General features: G+C 41.8%; 1 protein-coding gene across 3 annotated transcripts in view; it reads right to left on the reverse strand.

The window, feature by feature from the left end:
- EDC4 (enhancer of mRNA decapping 4) overlaps positions 1 to 14002 on the reverse strand; it is a 634971-nt gene that overhangs the window by 338875 nt on the left and 282094 nt on the right. The window lies entirely within an intron of this gene.

Here is a 14002-nt window from a genome sequence, read left to right on the forward strand (position 1 = left end):
CACATTATAACAAGATTTAACCATTTAAAGCTCTCCATATGTTTAGGCATCCTCATAGCAACCTAGGACGCCAATCGCATCACTGCCAAGGAGGGCAAAACTCACACCCTCTGCTCTTTTGGTCTACGATGCAAACGGCGTCTCCATGAACACCATAAGCATTTCTCACCTCACAGGACGGAGCAAGCTGGTGCTCACAACGTCTCTACAGAGACCCCGAAACACTGCTATTTTATATTCGGAGGCGGTGCCCAAAGCCGCTGCCTCCACAGAGAAGCAATCCCACAACATTTAAGGAGGCGGGGACCGGATTTGTCACGACTACACTCAAGATATAGTGATACAGACAAGGCGTGCACTCTGTGGATAGGAGGTAGGTACGAGCTGAACCTGGAACTTAGTCCAGACGGTCATCCAGTGAAGAGAACACCGCTGCACGCTGGGAAATTTTGATTTTCAATGCAAAAAATTTTTTATTGAAGACACCACAGGGGAATAGTGCGTTGAGTTAACGTTTCGACCCTATGTCAGGTCTTTTTCAAACCTCACTAGAAAAGACACATACAAAGATAGACATTAGGCTATATACAGTGATAATCACAATAATGTACAAACTCTGCAGAGGTTTAAACAGATATACATATTTACACAATTACATATTTACACTATGTACAAAATCATCATGTACAGGATCGTTGTGTAGATTGTAGATCAAAATTGTACAAATCAATGAGTTAGCCCATAGGATATTGGAGTTAGATCCAGTAAATATTGATTGAAGCAGCCGTGGAGCTGGGTTACGGAGAGGCCGGCATAATAGAGCAAATGACATAAATGCAACATAATTAGGCAGTGCAAGCATGGAGACTGACCTTAAAGCAGAAGAGAAAACGAAGCAATCACAGCAGTATGAATGTGCAGGAGGGGCTAAAGTGCCATATGTAGAAGTCCGGTCTGGCAGGGACCAGGTAGAGGTCCTGATATGAGCTGAGGGGAAAGGTAGTGCGAGACTTAACAGCATAAAAGCATTCTAAAGTAGCGCACAGTGCAGCAGTGCTGCAGGACATACCTGGAAGCGTGGGGCACCAAGCGCCGTCTGTGGTGTAGTGTGCAGACATATGTGGTCAGTGGGTTAAAGTACCCTGAAAACCGGAAGTCAGTGGGAGTGTCTGAGGTGTGCTACTGTGTGGAAAACATAAGTGGTGTGTACTGAAGCCGAGGCTTGTAGCGCTGTTGGTGGGGGCGCCTGCGCTGTGTGCTGGAGGTAGAAACTACAAGGGAAAGAGGAGACAAACAAAAGTGTACCAGGCGCCTGCATAGTAGCACTGGGGGAAGGGAGAGGGGAGAGAGAGAGGAGAGAGTGTCAGACTGAGCCGTGAAGCAAGAGGGATGAGGAGAGAGGAGACAGGGAGGGCACAAAACAAGGAGGGAGAAGAGGTAGGGAGATAGAACAGAAGCAATAGAGGAGTGGGAGGAGAACATAAAAAAAGGAATTAATGAATGAGGTGAAAAAAAATTAGTATAACGAATGAAATGGATGAAAAGGATCAAAGGGATAGAAAAGAGCAAGGAAATAAAATAGAATGAAATAAGAGGGGATGAAATAAATCTAGAGTAAAAATGAACAACGGGAAATAAAAATGAAAAAAATGCTGAAGAAAATGATGAAAGAATGCTAAGAAACAAATGAAAAGAAAAAGAAAAAAATGAAGAAAAAAATAAAATAAAAAATGAAATGGTAATAGGACAAAAGTAAAAAATGAAAGAAATGAAGAAATACAAATAAAAATATTAATAAAAAAAATCGAAAAAATAAAAATTGACAAATAAAAATGAAATAAAAATGAAATAAAAATAAAATAATAAAACTAAAACATAGTGATGAAAAAATGATGAAATGATGAAGATGAAAAAAAGAAACATATATTAAAGTAAATGGGAAAAATTGAAAAAGTAAAAAAGGAAAAAAGATAAAAATAAAAAAATAAAAACTAGGAGTAGAAAATACCAGTACTTACCCTGATGGGTGTAAAATGTAAGGGTCAAGGCGCCTGAAAAATTAGGAAGAGTTAGTATACAGAAGAAGTGAAAGTCAACATGCTATATTTGCAGGTATGTGTATAGCATGTTGACTTTCACTTCTTCGGTATATTAACTTCCTAATTTTTCAGGCGCCTTGACCCTTACATTTTACACCCATCAGGGTAAGTACTGGTATTTTTCTATTCCTTTTTTTTTATCTTTTTCCTTTTTCACTTTTTTCAATTCCTCCCATTTACTTTAATATATTTTTTTATTTTTTTCATTTTTTTCATCTTAATCATTTCATCATTTTTTCATTATTTTTATTATTTTATTTCATTTTCTTAGGCTGGTTTCACATTTGCGTTAAAACAACGCTGCACCCTGCGTCGTTAAGCCCCGCCCCGAGCCGGCTCCCTGCCCGCCCCATCCGGGATCACCGCCTACTTTCGCATTTGCACGCATGCGATTGGCGCACCCTATCTTTAGCATAGGGTGCGCAGATCATGCTCTGCCAGTGTGAAAGTAGCGTGCTGCGCACTTTTGACGGTGCGCGCCGAAATGCAGCATGTTGCATTTCGGCGCGCACGGCGCACCGTCAAAAGTGCGCAGCACGCTACTTTCACACTGGCAGCGCATGATCTGCGCACCCTATGCTAAAGATAGGGTGCGCCGATCGCATCCGTGCAAATGCGAAAGTAGGCGGTGATCCCGGATGGGGCGGGCAGGGAGCCGGCTCGGAGCGGGGCTTAATGACGCAGGGCGCAGCGTTGTTTTAACGCAAATGTGAAACCAGCCTTATTATGTTGTCAGTTTTTATTTTTTAATTTTTATTATCAATATTTTTATTATTTGTATTTATTCATTTCTTTCATTTTTTTCCATTTGTCCTATTACCATTTCATTTTTTTTTTTTTTTCATTTTTTTCTTTTCCTTTGTTTCTTTTCATTCTTTCATCATTTTCTTCAGCATTTTTTTCATTTTTATTTCCCGTTTTTCTAGATTTATTTCATCCCCTCATTTCATTCTATTTTATTCTCTTGTTCTTTTCAATAACTTTGATCCATTTCGTTCATTATACTCATTTTTTACACCTCATTCATTAATTCCTTTTTATGTTCTCCTCCCACTCCTCTATTGCTTCTGTTCTATCTCCCTACCTCTTCTCCCTCCTTGTTTTGTGCCCTGTCTCCTCTCTCCTCATCCCTCTTGCTTCACGGCTCAGTCTGACACTCTCTCCTCTCTCCCCCCCCAGCGCTACTACGCAGGCGCCTGGTACACTTTTGTTTATGTCTCCTCTTTCCCTTGTAGTTTCTACCTCCAGCACACAGCACAGGCGCCCCCACCAACAGCGCTACAAGCCTCGGCTTCAGTACACACCACTTATGTTTTCCACACAGTAGCACACCTCAGACACTCCCACTGACTTCCGGTCTTCAGGGTACTTTAACCCACTGACCACCAATGCCTGCACACTACACCACAGACGGCGCTTGGTGCCCCACGCTTCCAGGTATGTCCTGCAGCACTGCTGTACTGTGCGCTACTTTAGAATGCTTTTATGCTGTTAACTCTCGCACTACCTGTCCCCTCAGCTCATATCAGGACCTCAACCTGGCCCCTGCCAGACCGGACTTCTACATATGACACCTTAGCCCCTCCTGCACATTCATACTGCCGTGATTGCTTCTTTTTCTCTTGCGTTTTAAGGTCAGTCTCCATGCTTGCACTGCCTAATTATGTTGCATTTATGTCATTTGCTCTATTATGCCGGCCTCGCTGTAACCCAGCTCCACGGCTGCTTCAATCAATATTTACTGGATCTAACTCCAATATCCTATGGGCTAACTCATTGATTTGTACAATTTTGATCTACAATGATTTTGCACCCAACGATCCTGTACATGATGATTTTGTACATAGTGTAAATATGTAATTGTGTAAATATGTATATCTGTTTAACCCCTTCACGACCCATGACGCCTACGTAGGCGTCATGAAAAGTCGTGCCCAAACGACCTATGACGCCTACGTAGGCGTCATGCTATAAATAGCCCCCCTGCGGGTCGGGTGACCGGGGTCACTGAAAGGTCACCCGACCCGCACACAAAGAACCCTTCAGCGTCAACACCTGGGGGTGTGGCTTAGCCCCCACGTGCCTACGATCGCTCTGATTGGCTGTTGGCTGTTAAAAATGAAACTGCCAATCAGAGCGATTGTAATATTTCACCAATGAAAATTGGTGAAATATTACAATCCAGCCATGGCCGATGCTGAAATAGCATCGGCCATGGCTGGACACCGAGACCCGACCCCCCCCCCCCCCACACACACACCGTCTGACGGCACCGATCGGCAGCCGCTGTCATAATCTGCCCCCCGCCCCCCCAGCCCTCTGATCACCCCTCCGATCACCCACTCTCACCCTCCTTTGTGCCTCCGACCTACCGCTATCCGTCCCGGTGTCCCGCCGTCCAGCGTCATGGGCGCCGCCATCTTGGAAGATGGCGGGCGCATGCGCAGAATCGAATCTGCAACGCTGCAGGTTCATTCATTTATTTTGATCACATTGATAAACTTTCTTAGTGATCAAAATAAAAAAAAAGTAAATCACTGCCCCCTTATCACCCCCATAGGTAGGGACAAATAATAAAATAAAAAAAAATATTTTTTTTTCCATTAGGGTTAGGTCCAGGGCTAGGGTTAGGGTTGGACTAAGGGTTAGGGTTGGACTAAGGGTTAGGGTTGGACTAAGGGTTAGGGTTGGACTAAGGGTTAGGGTTGGACTAAGGGTTAGGGTTGGACTAAGGGTTAGGGTTGGAATTGGGATTAGGGTTGGGTTGGGGTTGGGATTACGGTTGGGTTGGGATTACGGTTAGGCTTGTGGTTAGGGTTAGAGTTGGGATTTCGTTAGGGGTGTGGTGGGATTAGGGTTGTGGTTAGGGTTATAATTAGGGCTGGGATTAGGGTTAGGGGTGTGTTGGGGTCAGGGTTGGAGATAGAAATGAGGGGTTTCCACTGTTTAGGCACATCATGGGGTCTCCAAACGCGACATGGAGCCACGATTTATTCCAGCCAATTTTGCGTTCAAAAAGTCAAACGGTGCTCCCTCCATTTCGAGCCCCGACGTGTGCCCAAACAGTGGTGTACCCCCACTTATGGGGTATCAGGGTACTCAGGAAAAATTGCACAACTTTGGGGGTCTAATTTCTCCTGTTACCCTTGTGAAAATAAAAAAATGGGGGCTAAAATAATTATTTTTGTGGAAAAAAGATTTTTTATTTTCACGGTTCTGCGTTATAAACTTCTGTGTAGCACCTGGGGGTTCAAAGTGCTCACTATGCATCTAGATAAGTTCCTTAGGGGGTCTAGTTTCCAAAATGGGGTCATTTGTGGGGGAGCTCCAAAGTTTACGCACACAGGGGCTCTGCAAACACGACATGGTGTCCGCTAACGATTGGAGCTAATTTTCCATTCAAAAAGTCAAATGACGCTCCTTCCCTTCTGAGCCATGCCGTGCGCTCAAACAGTGGTTTAGCCCCACATATGGGGTACCAGTATACTCAGGACAAACTGGACAACAACTTTTGGGGTCCAATTTATCCTGTTTTCCTTAGGAAAATAAAAAATAGCGGGCTAAAAAATCATTTTTGAGGAAAAAAAAAATATTTTTTTATTTTCATGGCTCTGCATTTATAAACTTCTGTGAAGCACTTGGGGATTCAGAGTGCTCACTACACATCTAGATAAGCTCCTTGGGGGTTCTAGTTTCCAAAATGGGGTCACTTGTGGGGGTTTCTACTGTTTAGACACACAGGGGCTCTGCAAACGCAACATGATGCCCGCAGAACATTCCATCAAAGTCTGCATTCCAAAATGGCGCTCCTTCCCTTCTGAGCTCTCCCGTGCTCCCAAACAGTGGTTCCCCCCCACATATGGGGTATCAGTGTACTCAGGACAAATTGCACAACAACTTTTGTGGTTCAATTTCTCCTGTTAGTCTTGTGAAAATAAAAAATAGCGGGCTAAAAAATCATTTTTGAGCAAAAAAAAATTATTTTTAATTTTCACTGCTCTGCGTTATAAACTTCTGTGAAGCACTTGGGGGTTCAAAGTGCTCACCACACATCTAGATAAGTTCCTTCGGGGGTCTAGTTTCCAAAAATGGGGTCACTTGTGGGGGAGCTCCAATGTTTAGGCACACAGGGGCTCTCCAAATGCGACATGGTGTCCGCTAACGATTGGAGCTAATTTTCCAATCAAAAAGTCACATGGCGCTCCTTCCCTTTCGGGCCCTGCGGTGCGCCCAAACAGTGGTTAATGACCACATATGAGATATTGATGTACTCAGGAGAAATTGCCCAACAAATTTTAGGATCCATTTTATCCTGTTGCCCATGTGAAAATGAAAAAACTGAGGCTAAATAAAATTTGTGAAAAAAAAGTTTTTTTTTGTTTTTTTTTACAGATCAATTTGTGAAGCACCTGGGGGTTCAAAGTGCATACTATGCATCTAGATAAGTTCCTTGGAGGGTCTAGTTTCCAAAATGGGGTCACTTGTGGGGGAGCTCCAATGTTTAGGCACACAGGTACTCTTAAAAGGCAACATGGCAACCGCTAAATATTCAAGCATATTTTACATTCAAAAAGTAAAATGGCGCTCCTTGCCTTCTGAGCCCTGCCGTGCGCCCAAACAGTGGTTTATGACCACATATGAGGTATCGGTGTACTCAGGAGAAATTGCCCAACAAATTTTAGGATACATTTTATCCTGTTACCCATGTGAAAATGAAAAAACTGATGCTAAAAGAAAATTTTGGTTGGAAAAATTAAAATGTTCATTTTTTCATTCCATGTTGCTTTAGTTCCTGTGAAGCACCTGAAGGGTTAATAATCTTCTTGAATGTAGTTTTGAGTAGCTTGAGGGGTGCAGTTTTTAGAATGGTGACACTTTTGGGTATTTTCTGCCATATAGACCCCTCAAAGTGACTTCAAATGTGAGGTGGTTCCTAAAAAAAATGGTTTTGTAAATTTTGTTGCAAAAATGAGAAATTGCTGGTCAACTTTTAACCCTTGTAACTTCCTAACGAAAAAAATTGTTGTTCCCAAAATTGTGCTGATGTAAAGTAGACATGTGGGAAATGTTATTTATTAACTATTTTGTGTCACATAACACTCTGGTTTAACAGAATAAAAATTAAAAATTTGAAAATTGCAAAATTTTCACCAAATTTCCATTTTTTTCACAAATAAACGCAAAAATTATCGACCTAAATTTACCACTATCATGAAGCCCAATATGTCACGAAAAAAACAATCTCTGAATCGCTAGAATGCGTTGAAGCGTTCCTGAGTTATTACCTCATAAAGGGACATTGGTCAGAATTGCAAAAAATGGCCAGGTCATTAAGGTCAAAATAGGCTGGGTCATGAAGGGGTTAAACCTCTACAGAGTTTGTACATTATTGTGATTATCACTGTATATAGCCTAACGTCTATCTTTGTATGTGTCTTTTCTAGTGAGGTTTGAAAATGACCCGACATAGGGTCCAAACGTTACCTCAATGCACTATTCCCTTGTGGTGTCTTCAATAAAAAATTGTTTGCATTGAAAATCAAAATTTCCTAGAGTGCAGCTGTTTTCTCTTCACTACACTCTAGATATGGCGATCGAAGCTGCCAGCTACCGAGTGACGCAATCTGGGTTATCTAAGGGAGCGGGGACTACGAATGTTGTTCCCACGAAAGCTTAAGACGCAGTTTTAGTATTCTTTTACCGTGTAGAGATAAAAGCTCACTAGTATCGTCAATGCATATCCCTTGCCCGCAGGACTAACCACGATTTACTCTCATGAGCCATAGAGATAATTGTGTTGTATGCAACATTAGGGGATGCCACATTATTCCTCTCAGAGGGAAAGGCCAAGGAGAAGAGGAGAATGGTGGAGTGAAAAGGTGCCATGTTTTATCAGCACTTCCAACAATCCTCTCCTATATCCTCCACTCTTCCAATAATGTCAAAGTAACTCTTTTTTTAGAACAGTTAAGAAAGTTGAAGATGAAATGATCTCTAAAAAGGCTTAAATTAGAGACACATTTCCTTTGTATTTTTGACAACAAATATATATATTTTCATCTTTTACATTTTAAGAATTACAAAAAGGAAAATAGGCCAATTATTATTAATTTATATAGCGCCATTAATTCCATGGTGCTGTACATGAGAAGGGGGGTTACATACGAAGTTATAGATATCGTTTACAGTAAACAAATTTCCACAACAAATTTACAATGACGGACTGGTACAGAGGAGAGAGGACCCTGTCCTTGCGGACTTATATTCTACGGGATAGTGGGGAAGAGACAGAAGGTCGGGGGTGCAGCAGCTCTGGTGGTGATGAGGCGGCAGCTCAGGCGGTGGTGAGGTGGCAGAATGGTTATTGCAGTCTGTAAGCTTTCCTGAAAAGATGGGTTTTCAGGTTCCGTTTGAAGGATCCGAGGGTGGTGGATAATCAGATGTGTTGAGGCATGGCATTCCAGAGGATAGGGGATATTCGGGAGAAATCTTGGAGGCGGTTGTGTGAGGAACGAATAAGTGTGGAGGAGAGTAGGAGGTCTTGGGAGGATCGAAGAGTACGTGAGGGAAGATATTGGGAGATTAGTTCAGAGATATAGGGAGGGGAAAGATGGCTGTTAGTAGTGTTGTAGTTTGTAGTTAGTAGTGTTAGTAGTTTGAACTGGATTCTTTGGGGAATTGGGAGCCAATGGAGGGATTTGCAGAGGGGAGAGACAGGGGAGTAGCGAGGAGAGAGGTGAATTAGTCGGGCAGCAGAATTGAGGACAGACTGGAGTGGTGCAAGAGAGTTAGCAGGGAGGCCACAGAGGAGAGTGTTGTAGTAGTCAAGGCGGGAGATGATGAGGGCATGTACAAGAGTTTTAGTAGATTGAGGACTGAGGAAGGGACGGATTCAGGAAATATTTTTGAGTTGGAGGCGACAGGAGGTGGCAAGAGATTGGACATGCGGTTTGAAGGACAGGGCAGAGTCGAGAGTTACTCCGAGGCAGCGGATTTCAGGTGCGGGAGAGAGCGCGATGCCATTTACCATAATAGATAGATTGGGTAGGGAAGATACATGAGATGGAGGAAAGATGAGTTCAGTTTTGTCTATGTTGAATTTTAGGAAGAGAGAGGTGAAAAAGGAGGATATGGCTGATAGACACTCCGGGATTCTGGACAGCAGAGAGGTGACATCAGGGCCAGAGAGGTAGATCTGAGTGTCATCTGCATACAGGTGGTACTGGAAGCCATGGGACTTTATGAGTTGTACTAGGCCAAGAGTATAGATGGAAAAAAGTAGGGGCCCCAGGACAGAGCCTTGGGGGACTCCAACAGAGAGGGGGCGGGATGAGCAGGTAGTGTGGGAGTGGGAAACGCTGAATGTGCGGTCAGAAAGGTATGGGGAAATCCAGGACAGGGCAAGGTCTTTGATGCCAAGGGAAGAATCTGTAGCAGTAGGCAGTGGTCAACTGTGTCAAAGGCAGAGGACAGGCCAATGCAAAGGTTTGTGCACCCTGCATGGTGAGTACCGAGTAGCACTCCCTTTTGCAAGTATCACAGCTGGTAAATGCTTTTTGCAGCCAGTCAAGAGTCTTTCAATTCTTGTTTGAGGGATTTCCATCCATTCCTCCTTGGAAATTTCTTCCAGTTCTGTAAGATTCCTGGATCGTTTTGCATGCACTACTATTTTAAGGACTAAACAAAGATTTTCAATCATGTTCCGATCAGAGGACTGTGAAAGTAATTGCAAAACCTTCAGCTAGTGCCTTTTGAAGTAGTCTGCTGTGGATTTTCACGTGTTTAGAATCATTATCCATTTGTAGAAGCCATCCACTTTTCAACTTCAGCATTACTACAGATGGTGTCATGTTTGCATCAAGAAATTGTTGAAGTTTCATAGAATCAATTCTTCCCTCTACATGAGCCATTAGCTTGCAACACAACCCCAAAGCATGATTGATTAAACCATATGCATAACGGTTGGCTAGATGTTATATTACTGAAATTCTGTGCTTTTTTTTTTTTTCTTCACATATACTTTTGATCATTGTGGCCAAAGATTTATTTTAACCTCATTGCTTCACAAGACTTGCTTAAAAAATGCATCAGGCTTGATTAGATGTTTTTTCACATACTTCAGAAACTGAATTTTAAGGTGAGGACACAGAAGAGGTTTTCTTCTGATGACTCTTCCATGAAGGCCATATTTGTGCAGGTTTCTCTGAAAAGGTGATCAATGTAGTACAACTCCAGAGTCTGCTAAATCTATCTGAAAGTCTTTTGTAGTCAAGCGGGGGATTTGATTTGCCTCTCTAGTAATCGTACAAGCTCACCGAAATTTTGCTCGGTCTTTGAGAACTTATCTTGATCTCCACAATGACTGTTAACTACTATATATTAAGTACATTTCAAACTAAGGGCAAAATGAAAATGCGTTGCTATCTTATTGGCTTTGTGGGCCTCTATCTTTTTCATTTTTTAGAGTGATAGGCAACAGCTTAAAAAAAAAAACATCGCTGCAGTTTACTTGGCACAAGGTAAGAGGAGGCTGGGTTTTTATAAATCTGGGAAATCTGCATCACCTGACCTTTCTTAATGATGATAGTTAACAAGTCATAACCCTAACAGGCTAATAACTATCTAAAACCTTGGTGAAATCTATCTAAGCACCCAAATCTCAAAAGTGGAAAAAACTTTTGCATCAGCCCATCTTCCTTTTTGTAATTTTTAAAATGTATAAATAAAATATAATTTATACATATGGGTCGAAATACATGGAGGGAAAAATAGTAACAAAATTCTCATTGGGGTCTGTTACAAACCCCCAAATATAACAGAAATCATGGAAAGTCTACTACTAAGGCAGATAGATGAAGCTGCAACCCATAATGATGTCCTTGTTATGGGGAACTTTAAATACCCGGATCTTAACTGGGAAACAGAGACCTGCGAAACCCATAAAAGCAACAGGTTTCTGCTAATAACCAAGAAAAATTATCTTTCATAATTGGTGCAGAATCCAACCAGATGAGCAGCACTTTTAGACCTAATACTATCTAATAGACCTGACAGAATAACAAATGTACAAATCTTCGGGCATCTAGGAAATAGCGACCACAATATTGTATCGTTTCACTTGTCTTTCTCTAGGGGGACTTGAAAGGGAGTCACAAAAATACTGAACTTTAGGAAGGCACAGTTTGACCAGTTTAGAGATGCCTTTAATCTGGTTGACTGGGACAATGTCCTCATAAATAAGAATATAGATAATAAATGAGAAATGTTGAAGAAAATCCTAAATAGGCACTGTAAGCGGTTTATATCTTGTGGGAAAAAAAAGGACAAGAAATAAGAAAAACCCAATGAAGCTAAACATAGACGTAAGAGAGGCAACTAACAGTAAAAAGAAAGCATTTAAACTCCTAAAGCAAGATGGCAATGTTGAAGCTCTAAAAACTATAAAAGGAGAAAAATTCTTTATCTAAAAAAATAATTAAAGCTGCCAAAAATGAAACAGAGAAGCACATTGCTAAGGAGAGTAAAACTAATCCCAAACTGTTCAACTATATCAATAGAAAAAGAATCATAAGTGAAAGTGTAGGCCCATTAAAAATCGTGAGGAATGGTTGTACATGACGAGGAAAAAGGGAATATATTAAATACGATATTGACGGTGGAAAATAAAATGCTAGGTGAAATGCCGAGAGACAAAGAAAACACTATATTAAGGGTCACCAATCTAACCCAAGAAGAGGTGCGAAACCGGCTAAATAAGATTAAAATAGATACATCTACGGGTCCGGATGGCATACACCCATGAGTACTAAGAGAACTAAGTAATGTAATAAACAAATCATTATTTCTTATATTTAGGGACTTTATAGCAACAGGGTCTGTTCCACAGGAATGGCGCATAGCAAATGTGGTACAAATATTCAAAAAGGGCTCTAAAAGTGAACTTGGAAATTATAGGCCACTAAGTCTAACCTCTATTGTTGTTAAAATATTTGAAGGGTTTCTGAGGGATGTTATTCTAGATTATCTCAATGAGAATAACTGCTTTACTCCATATCAGCATGGGTTTATGAGGAATCGCTACTGTCAAACCAATCAAATCAGTTTTTATAAAGAGGTAAGTTATAGACTGGACCAAGGTGAGTCACTGATTTTTCCAAAGCGTTTGATACCGTGCCACACAAGAGGTTGGTACACAAAATGAGAATGCTGTGTTTAGGTGAAAATGTGTGTAAATAGGTAAGTAACTGACATAGAAAGCAGAGGGTGTATATACTGTTTATACTCTAGTATAAGCCGACCCGAGTATAAGCCGAGGCCCCTAATTTTGCCACAAAAAACTGGGAAAACTTATTGGCTCGAGTATAAGCCTAGGGTGGGAAATGCAGCAGCTAATGGTAAATTTCAAAAATTAAAATAGATACCAATAAAAGTAAAATTAATTGAGACATAAGTAGGTTAGGAAAGGTCCAAACCATAAAAACAACAAAAGCAATTGTTACCATCCACCTTTCGTGTCTCCCCTTTTCCCTTATAGATTGTAAGCTTGCGAGCAGGACCCTTATTCCTTTTAGTATCTGTTTCGATCTATGTGTTTATTGCTATGCTACGCTGTAATGTCTATTTTCTGTACAAGTCCCCTCTATAATGTAAAGTGCAGCGGAATATGTTGGCACTATAGAAAAAAAATTATTATTAAATGTTTTTGAATAACCATATTTAATCAGGAGCCCCATATAATGTTCAATACAGTTCATGATGGGCCCCATAAGATGCTTCATACAAAAATATGCCCCATATAATGCTGCACGAAGGTTAATAGTGGCCCCATAAGATGCTCTATGTTAAAATATGCCCCATATAATGCTGCTGCAATTTAAAAAAGAAAAAAAAAAAAAAAGACATACTCATTTCTTGTTACTGGAGGCCAAGTGCTAGTGTTGCCGCTGGCTTAAGCACCAGGCATTTGCGATATTCACCTATCCCCTTTCCACCACCGAGCGCCGCTGTGTCCTCCATCTCCCTGCAGTGACTGTTCAGATAGAGGGCGCACATCAAACACGTCATCGCACCCTCTGATCTGAACGTCACAGCCAGAGGACGCAGAAGACAGGACAGCGAGGCGGTGGGTCGGGGACAGGTGAATGTCACATGGCTCACCCTCCCCCAGTCATACTCTCTCACCTGGCACGACTACATCTCAGCACTTGCATCTCCGTGCGGGACGGGTGCCGGCATCTCTCTTCCGGTCTTCCTTCCAGTGCTGAGCGGTCGCGTGGTACAGCTCATTAAAATAATGAATATGCGCCTCTCGCCTATGGGATCGGAGACGCGTGTATATTCATTACTTTAATGAGCGGTACTAAGTGACCCCTCAGCACTGGAAGGAAGAAGACAGGAAGAGATATGCTGGCGCCCGGACTGAGATGCAGGGACTGATATGCAGCGACGACGCCAGGACGGTGAGTATGATTTCTTCTGCTCCCCCGCCGGCAATGATTCATTTATAAGCCGAGAGGGGCGTTTACAGCACAAAAAAGGTGCTTAAAATCTCGGCTTATACACGAGCATATACGGTAAATGGTATATTCTCTAACTGGGTCGCTGTGACAGTGGGGTACCACAGGGGTTGGTGCTGGGATCTATTATCTTCAACATATTTATTAACGATCGGGTAGAAGGTTTAGAAAGTAAAATATTGATATTTACAGATGATACATAAAATATGTAAAGCAGTCGATGCAAGGAAAGATAGTATTCTGCTACAGATGGATCTGGATAAGTTGGAAACTTGGGCCGAAAGGTGGCAGATGTGGTTTAACAATGATAAATGTAAAGTTACACACATGGGAAGAAATCAAATATCACCATTACACACTGAACGGGAAACCACTGGGTAAATCTGA

Source organism: Dendrobates tinctorius, unplaced genomic scaffold, assembly GCF_039654945.1.
Source record: "Dendrobates tinctorius isolate UK_male_01 unplaced genomic scaffold, ASM3965494v1 ptg000048l, whole genome shotgun sequence".
Classification (NCBI taxonomy): Eukaryota; Metazoa; Chordata; class Amphibia; order Anura; family Dendrobatidae; genus Dendrobates; species Dendrobates tinctorius.